Genomic DNA, 9,794 nt, shown 5'->3' on the forward strand with positions numbered 1-9,794 from the left:
GTGACTGTATCTTGAGCCTGAACATAGAGGAGCTGGAGTAGAGGCAGGAGCCTTTGCAGTCAATCTCAGAAGGACTCAGAGGACTGGACTTCAGCTTTAGTCTTCAATTAAAATAAGAAAGGTAGTGATTATAATGTCAAACTGAAATTTAAACTGAAACAGTAAGGATTTTGATATCTTAGGGTAGCATGGACAAAACAGTCATTTGGTTGGTCTGTAGACCCTCAGGAGATGGAAGGGATCTCAAGGAGCTTAAGCCATCTCTTTGTCAATAACACAGTTGCCTTTAGAGTTTGTGTTGACAAACATGAACTTCTGCAAGAAAAAAAGATTTCTCTGGTGTTAAAACATAAGCAGTTATAAATTTACTTCTAGTATTGAAAGTATAAATAACCGGATACTTTTTCCACAAAATACCTCCAGATGGAGTCTCAGGATTGTTACCTCTGTCATGTTTTTAAGTTTCAAGTGTATCCCAAAGAATTATACTGTCAAATATCCCCATAATTAAGTGCATCTGTTGGAAAATGAGAAAATATAGATTTCTTATTCACTACTGTTGTAAGGACAACATCCTAGCTCCAACCATTGCCAGCTTTGGTTGTCTCACATGTGGTGGAAAAGAATGTGAGTAAAGCTACGGGTTTTTTTTAAATTTCCTCCCTCATTTTGGTGTAGAGAATGGTTTTACTAAGGGTGATTCTATTTTCCATAAATTTTTACTTTTATTTTTTTTTTTTTTTTTTCAGATTCCTCGCTTAAAACTTTGATGGGACATTATTGATCATTGCCTCAGGTGGAGAAATGGCCATAATTTAGGATGTTGGTTTTACAATTCTTAATGCTGGATTAGGTGGCTAGACTAAATTATCTTCAAGAAGTCCTTTTTTTTTTTTTAAAGTTTGATGACATAGTGAGTCATTCCAAGAATGCAGATATACATGTAACAGTGGCTATGAGGAAAATGAGGTAGTATTGGTATAAGTCCTCTTCCCACTACTGTAACATTTTTCATTTCCTTTTAAACACTGTATTTTGCACCTTTTTTATACATTATCCTGTGTTAAAGACTGTGTAGTTAAAACTCAACATTTTTATAAAATGTACCAGAAACCTAAGTAATAAAGTTTGCATAATTGTGAGGCTAACTCTTGATGTTATTTCTAAGCTGTGAAAGAGCTGCATCATGTAATACTACCATGTTGAAGCATCCTGGTTATATGATTTTACGACAGCTAGAGGAAGACCAAGTAGCAACACGCATTTCCTAACAAAAGGAGCATTGGGAAGGTGACAGCTGCCACCTATGAAGTGATGGAGGTATCTTGGGTGTCTTTGTCAAGCTACAGCCTAAGGCCAGTCTTGTTGGAGATACAAGGAACTGTTAAAAGTACTGACAGGCATTTTAAGCAAGAAAGAATTGAGGAAAAAGTGAGGGAAAAAACCAGTGGGGAATTGTATTTGTTATTATAATTTGTTCTTAACACAAAACAGAACAGGAAGACAAAACTTTTCTTCCTTGAGTGACAGAAACGTAAACAAGAGAATTATGATTCCTTTTGAGAAATTAAGCTTGTGCTTTGTTCATAACAAAAAATAAAATTGCACGTAGTGTGCTAGTAAAATATTTACTAGAAGACATTCTGTTGCCTCTGACACAAAGGGGCCTTGAGGCTGAAAGACCCGTTAAAGCTATAACCTTTTAAGTAAATACATGATTTTTTTCTTCTGTAGTGTGTATTATTAAAACTTTGAATAAGTTTGAAATGGGATAAACTAGAGCTGATTAGAATTGTGCTGATTCTCATTTCTCTAATCCACAGACCTGATGTGCCTCTCAAGAGTGACCCTTCATAAATTAGCATAGATCGAGTAGCTCACAACAGTAAGAAACTAAAACTTTCGCATTTGCATGTAAAATACTGTAGGTGACTAACTCAATTTGAAATGAACACTGGTTAGATGCCTGTGTAATAGTTAGATGCTTCTGACCTGGAGCTTCTATTTTACGGACCTCTTCCTGTTTTTAAGGCATTTAATGACACTGGAAGTCAAAAATTCTGGGGACTTTAGAAAAGTGAAGCCTTTCTGTTTATTGTTATGATTACTGCTGTAATTGCGGGAGAGGTGCATGGGTTACCAAAGGGTGGCTGCACAGTATAGCTGTTACAACTGTGATGACCCACTATACAGATTTATAAAATTTGTATCAGTGCAGATTTCCCAGCCTGCAGGAAATGTGTCTGTGTATCAGCACAAAAGCAAGGCCACAAGGAAGAGAAATGCTGACTTTAGTTCCGAAAGAGCCACCAGCTTTGGGGTCACCAAATTTTAAAACACTGGCAAGATGACTTCACACTTGGATTCTGAAATGACCTATATTGTCTGTCATTGCTATGTCTCTAAAAATAGGTATTAGAAATCCCTAAAAAGGGTGCTCAGCTGGGTCTGTGGGATGACTAGTTAGTACAGGCATTAACATATATGTCAGCTGGGTGTTAGAAGACAGCTTCTGGATAGCTGCCGGCTCATTGCAATTGTAATTGTCCCACAGCCTTCAACACTGAGGTAACTGACAGGAGCCATAGTAATGGAATAAAGAGCTATTTTTTGCATAAATGTTTTGAGATCTAATGGGGAGAAAGTATTTCATTTATTGAGCAGTTGAATTATAACATTTCTTGCTCAGACTCTGTGTATCTTGACATTAAGTCTGATAACAAACTGGCAATTCTGAAAATACAGTGCTTACCTATATTCTCTGTGGAGTAACAGCCAATCTGGCACCAAAAGGAAGAGGTAATAAGAAGCATAATTACCTAGTATAAACAAGCTCTGTGTTATCTGTTTTCCATTTTGAAGACACCACCTTTCTGTATCTTCCTGTATCTCATATTTAAATTGTGCAGTATGCCAGCCTGAGTGCACTTGCTGCAGTTTAAGTGCAAACTGAAACAGTTCTTAATTCTGAAGAAAAATAACAATAACATCAAGAAGTAAGTGTAAACAGATCTTGAATAATATCTGGGGTGGTTTTTTTTTTTTTATTTGCTTCAGTGCATAATCTTTAACAGTAAGTATTGGTTTAAAATGCTACTTAAAATAATTTCTACAAAAGGAAAGGTAAAAAGTGATACTGTGTGGTCATTTGGTTAATCAGTACAATTGACAGCTTGACATATCTCCCTTGTCAAATGAAGCTGCAACACATACTCTTCAAGCTTTTTACATTTCATGTCATTTTAATTCCCCCCCTGCACCCCAAATGTGTAATAGCAATGTAGTTTTCCTCTTGCAAACACCTCAGGTGAACACATACACAGCTACTTTGACACCAAAAATGGTGTTTCGCTCTGAACAAAACAAATGGAGAATTCCCTGCAGTCAGCAGTTTGCACACAACAGCAGCATGTCCTCCTGTGTAAAATATCTGTAATACTTTACTATTGTGGCAGCTGATGAAATAGTAACGGTCTGTTCTGAATTTTTCATATGATATGCACATTTGTTCTCAAATGTAAAGTCTGAAAGTCAGTCTAGTCTTAGAGGCTGGCTTTCTAAACATAATCAAGATTCATACCACTCAGCATATGTATTTGAAATGCAGGACAATATCTCATGGCTACGCATTGATAGCCTTCTAACATTAAAATGCAACAAAGCAAATTTAGCACAACAGCAATAGTAAAAGTTTCACAGTCCAAATAGCCTTCTGTTTATTTCCTTAGTTTGTCAACCTACTGCTTCAATTGTTTGTAGAAAAGACTATAAACTACACGTTGAAGGTTAATAAGAATGTAAATGTAAAAAGTAAAGTGTAACTAAAGTGGTAACTTCGGAGCTGTAAGCAAAAGAGGGTGGTGTTATGGTCTGTGAAACATGAAAAAGTTATGAAAATGATAGTTATTGTTCACTTCTGGCCAGCCTCCATGTTCTGCAGCTGATAGCCTTTACCTTGGCAAGCTCAGATACGATTTTTACTAAACTAAAAGTTCATTTTGCAGTTTACTTCACAATGAAATTTATTACATGAAGGATAGAATAGAAGGCAAAAATAAACTGATGTAAAATACTGATAACTCCAGAAGTTCAGGTTTCAGTCTCAGCTGAAAAACATTACTTCATTTCCAACTGACTGTAAATAGTTATCTCTGGAAGGAAGAAAAGATCTCTGTGAATTCCTCATCTTCTGGTTTTATTGATCAGTCCTGGAAAAATGATGCAAAATGGTATTTTTTTTTTTTTTACAGTTTGCCCTCTTTTCTTTAAAAAAACTTTCATTCATTCAGAATAAAGACTGGATTAGCAGTAATTATAATATAAATGCAGAGAGGTGGGGACAGCGGGGGGAGAGATTAGGAGAGAGAGAGAGATGTTGCCATAGCACAGACTTTCAGTAAGCATTCATTTTGAAATATCAGGTTATTCTATTATAATGATCAGTAGGGACCAACAACTCATTCAAAATAGTACTAAATATCTTTAAATTACATTAACTCAGGCTGATTAATTGGTGTATTTTGTAACTTCTCAGGAAAAAATTGTTGTGTACTTAGTATAAAAGCGGTAATGTTTGGAAGGATATGCTTCATCCATAATTTACTTAAGAAAGCCCTTGTATACCTTCTTGAGCATAAAACTCATCTCAACCTTAAATATAGAATTACCCATGTATCATGCTTCTGTAATATTGTAATCGTGGCACATTGAAAGGGTTTTATGCCAATCCCAAAGCACTTTTACAGTACTAGGAATGGACTAAAAACTAATGAACCTCCCACCCTTTTCCGTATCAAAAGATGGATTTCTAGGAACAGTAATCAAGTCTGAAAGTAGTTATGACAACTTCACTTGCATGAATAATGATTAATATACTCTTAGAATCGTGCACGTGCACCTTGCCCTCATTTGTGTTTCAAAACTCACTTCTTCTGAATTTGAAATAATACTGGCTGGGGGAAAAAAAAAAAAAGATATTTTGGGGAAAAAAACCACACTTTTTTTTTTTTTTGGTAGGAAACTTCCCCTCAGATTTTTTTGTTTGTTTTTATTCTAATGCAAAGTGAAACCCAAGGTCCCTCCAAAATATTTGTACCTTTTACCCCCCTGTTTTCGGTTTATGTGGTGGGGTTTTGGTAGTGGGGGAGAGGCTGCAGGGGAGGCTCCTGTGAGAAGCTGCTAGAAGCTTCCCCGGCTCCAAGTCAGACCCGCCTCTGGCCCAGGCTGAGCCCATCAGTGCCTCTGGGATAACATATTTAAGAAGGGAAACCTGCAGTGGAGGAGGGGAGTGGGATGTGAGAGGAACACCTCTGCAGATACCGAGGTCAGTGAAGAAGGAGGGGAGGAGGGGCGCTGGAGGAGGGGATGCCCCTGCAGCCCGTGGTGAGACGGCAGGCTGTCCCCCCCCAGCCCATGGAGGGGAGCGGGGGAGCAGATGCCCACCTGCAGCCTGGGGAGGACCCCGCGCCAGAGCAAGGCAGTGCCCCCAGGATGGCCGTGACTCCATGGGAAAGCCTGCGCTGGAGCAGTCTGTGCCTGAAGGACTGCACCCTGTGGAAGGGACCCAAGCTGGAGCAGTTCATGAAGAACTGCAGCCTGTGGGAAGGACCCACGTTGGAGGGGTTTGTGGAGGACTGTCTCCTGTGGGAGGGACCCCACGCTGGAGCAGGGGAAGAGTGTGAGGAGTCCTCCCCCTGAGGAGGATGAAGCGGCAGAGACAACGTGTGATGAACTGACTGTATACCCCGTTCCCCATCCCCCTGTGCTGCTGGGGGGGTTGGTAGAGAATCCAGGAGTGAAGTTATGCCCGGGAAGAAGGGAGGGATGGGGGAAAGGTGTTCTAAGGTTTGGTTTCACTTCTTATTATCCTTTTTTTATTTGCTTGGTAGTAAATTAAATTGATTTTGTCTTTTCCCCAAGTTGAGTCTGTTTTTTGCCTGTGACCATAATTGGTGAGTGATCCCTCCCTGTCATTGTGTCGACCCACAAGCTTTTCTTTGTATTTGCTCCTCCCCATCCCACCAGGGGGGAGGAATGAGTGAGCAGCCTTGTGGTGCTTAGTTGCCAGCTGGGCTTAAATCACGACACCCCCCAAAACCATAGTCCATTCTGCAGTAGCCTATTGGATAAGACCTCTTTTCTCAGATGTGAAAGCGTCCCTAGTTTACAGGATTTGGAACAAAGACCTAAATTTGGATTTCCTGCATTTCACGTGCTAAAAGAAGATGCTATTGTGCTATTCTTTCTTATCCAGAAAGTTCACCCAGGAGCTGTAAAACTCACCTAATCAAACATGTACAACACACATTTAAACATTTGTGGAAAATTTAATTTCTCATAAAAAGCAAACATCAATAACCACTCTAAGTTTGAAAGTACATTTTTATGTTTACAGTTGTATGGTTATGTACACAGTTCTGGAATCTAAAATGCATTTGCTATTTATACACACTGGCTTTAAAGTAAATTCTATGATTTTCAGATAACTTACCCTTTATATCACTATTGGCTGACACAACTCAATCAGAGAGCCTGTCTGACCAGATGCTTTGGCCGTCTTCCGTTAATGGTTTCATACATTTCCATTTCTCAGAACCATCTCCTGTTGTTTTAGCTACAGCAAAGAAGTGGTACTCAGTGATAAATTTCTGAAACAAAAAAAAAAGACAGAAATAGTATTTTTCCTACACTGACTTTTTTCCATAAAATTGGCTAAATAAATAACTTGGAATTTTTATCCAAAGCAATACTCCTAAATTTTGTACATCTGTTTATCCTTATGCAGTGTATCATTGCGCAAAGTATTGTACTGCTGTTTTCATTTCCTAGTTCCTATGTTGCTATATTCCTTGGTTACTCTTTTCTTTCTCTTTGTGTAGATCTATCAGTCTCAAAACTCATAAGTGCAGGCAGACAGTCAGTTATCCATTGCAATTGAGAATTTGTCTTAGTGGCCCTTGCCTTCGAGAAGAAATCCTGAGAACATCTTTTGGGAATGTATTTACTATGCATTTTGTGAACCTGAAATATTAATTGTAACTAAAATCTGAATGAAACATTCAGTAATTTATGTTTAACATGCTAAACTGGATAGAGTGATAACTCAGAAACTACAGGACAGTCTCTCTTGCTTTGGGAGTGCTGATGTAAAGTAGTGCTTACACTTTCTTGAGAAAATAAAGCACTTTCATAGATAGTACCATTAGGTGCTTAAAAATGATATTATGGAGGAAAGAGGATGTGGCAAGGACTCACAGACAAATTAGTGAAAGACTGCAGTCCCCGCAGGGCTTCAGCAGTGCACCTCTCTGAATCACAATACTTCCTGTACCTCTTGCTGAAGTCGGCGATGATTTACAGTACAGCTGAGTCCTAACAAGGAACCAACAGACTTGCTTCCCTAAGAAAATATGTATGTATACAGGGCTTTTATAGGAAAGTCAAATACTGGGGTAGAGACAGTTGGACAGAGCACATGAAATGAAGAAGCTTCTAACAGATATGATCTCCATAGGAAAAAAATGGTAGAAAAGATGCTGACTCTAGGAGAGAATTAAGTGAAAACAAAATGCTGACATTCACTTCTTCATGGAAGACAATTCTGGTTCTCTATTTTTATTCTTAAGGTCAATCCCTCTAAATGCCATCTGTATTTAGTGAGATTTAGTATTACAAGAATTTATGGCTGGTACTGCAAAACTTGGATTCTTGAGTGCCTTTATACTAGTAATTCCACTGTTCTCAAAAGGACTACTCATGTCAGAGTCCATGAACCTATATAGATTTTGAGGAAGTATTACAGGACTTTTAACAGATTTATGAAATATTTCTTGTTTACCACAATGGCATATTAGAATTAATAATGTTTAAGGAAGGTCTGGTTTATTTTGGAGAAATCTATGAAATTCATGTAGACCATCCACTAAACTTTTGTGAACAAATTATTTTCTAACATTAAAGGTTTTGAAAAAATGTTGGGGTGACTATTTTCAAGCAATCCAACAAGAACATGTTGTTTTCATTTAAATATAAATTCTAAGAAGAAACAGATATTCAGAAAATTCAAACCAGTTCACAGAAACAGGCTGCAACTTTCTAGTTGGAAGGGAAACAGCTGTCGGAATCCAGCCCTGGGTATCTTTTCCTTTGCATGGTTTTCTTTTGTTTTTGTTTTTGTGGGGCTTTGTGGTGCTTTTTTCCATGTCAGCTGGCAGATAAGTAGCTAGGATTAAACAAAATTACCAGGTATACAGAACAAGTAATTTATAACAATCAAGGTCTCTAGGTACACAGAAAATGAAGAATTCTTCTAGGAAAGAATTTACAGTGTAAAAAGGTAGCATTAGTGTCATGGAAAGATTAGATAGTTAACAGTTTTTAGCAGCAAAGTGCTACCTTTATAAAGTTCTTCTCAGTTTCATTAATCTAGTCCATGACAGAGAGGATTCTGAGCAGCAAGGGAGCTGTATGAAGAATATGTAGACTATTACTGTTCTGCCATTACTGCTGATGCACTGTTGGGTTATCACGCCATGTCTCTTTCATCTTTTTATGATCTTTACATGCCCTATAGCTACTGCTACATTACATTTAATCATCTTTAACAGCTTGAATGTCAAAAAGTTAAATAGTTTTAACTATCCTTTTTTTACTTTAACAATATACAACTTAACAGCACCTGTGCTGAGCTCATTAGAGCTATTGACAGATTTTGTGCCAGCCTGTGCCAATGCCCTCACCATTCTTATGATCATGTGATACATTTATGCACTCTTAAACCTATGGAAGGTGATTTTATTACAGCCATGATCTTCCTTTGATACCATTCTGCCATCTAACTTGTCTCTTACTAATTACTTAGGTCTTAGTTACAGTTTTTCCATAGGCTGTCTATAGCTGAAGAGAGAGCAACTAATAATGTAATCCACCATCTGTAAAGTTGGTGCCTCAGATTTTTTCAGAATACTTCATCTATTCTTACATCTATATTAAAAGCTTAATTCAGAATGTCTTATCCAAACATTCCCGTTTCAGGCCTGTCTATTGCTGATAATTAGAATATCAAGTACAAATTGTGATCACTGATGTTCAAGTAAGATGAGTTCAAATTGCAATAGATGCTGCTAGGATGGTAAGAGGAATAGAAAATACATCCTGTATGAAGGGTCTAACAGAATGCAACTAGATTCACAAAGTAAAGGGGGGGAGTGAACAAGAGTATCTTTTATAATCCTTTGGGGATGAGACAAATCTTTAAGTTAAGGAACTCTGAGAAAATCTATGAGTTTCTTTCTATTAAGCAATAGTTAAAACTAATGATAAATAACTTGAAAATAATTCTATAATTATCTTCCGGGGGAAGAAACTTATGAGGATTAAGCTTAGAAGGAGGTAAGTTTCTGAATTAATTGTTTTGCATGGTTGCAAGCAGGAACAGGAGCTGGTTTTGATGATCCTAATTCCTGTCATATTTCCATTGCTTCTAAAATTTTTTCCATGTTTTCCAAATAATATGGAAGAAAACATTCTTCCTTCTTTGCCATAGTAAACCAAAGATATTTAAACCTTTCCGATTTAAAGGATTAGTCTCCTTGACTGTCTCCATCAATGTACTTCCAAATTTTTCAGGTTGATGTAATAGACTCTGAAAGTGTCTTTGTGACCTTTCCAACATTAAAATGTTTTCAGATCCAGTTGTACAGTCAGCTAGCCTCAGCAGCACAGGGCAACATAAGAATTGCTGTGCTGGTCAGGCAAGTGATGAGACCTCTGGTGTACCAACACTGGATGCTTCA

The 9,794-nt window shown here is 37.7% G+C and overlaps 1 long non-coding RNA gene across 3 annotated transcripts in view; it reads left to right on the forward strand.

The window, feature by feature from the left end:
• The window catches only part of LOC115345910, a 54,999-nt gene extending 53,891 nt beyond the window's left edge, over positions 1-1,108 (forward strand). For all 3 annotated transcript variants that reach the window (XR_003924957.1, XR_003924963.1, XR_003924962.1), the window contains one exon: positions 750-1,108. This is a non-coding gene — a long non-coding RNA (uncharacterized LOC115345910). The remainder of the gene's footprint in view (positions 1-749) is intronic.
• The last annotated feature ends 8,686 nt before the right edge of the window (positions 1,109-9,794 follow it).

This window comes from Aquila chrysaetos, chromosome 1 (assembly GCF_900496995.4).
Source record: "Aquila chrysaetos chrysaetos chromosome 1, bAquChr1.4, whole genome shotgun sequence".
Classification (NCBI taxonomy): domain Eukaryota; kingdom Metazoa; phylum Chordata; class Aves; order Accipitriformes; family Accipitridae; genus Aquila; species Aquila chrysaetos.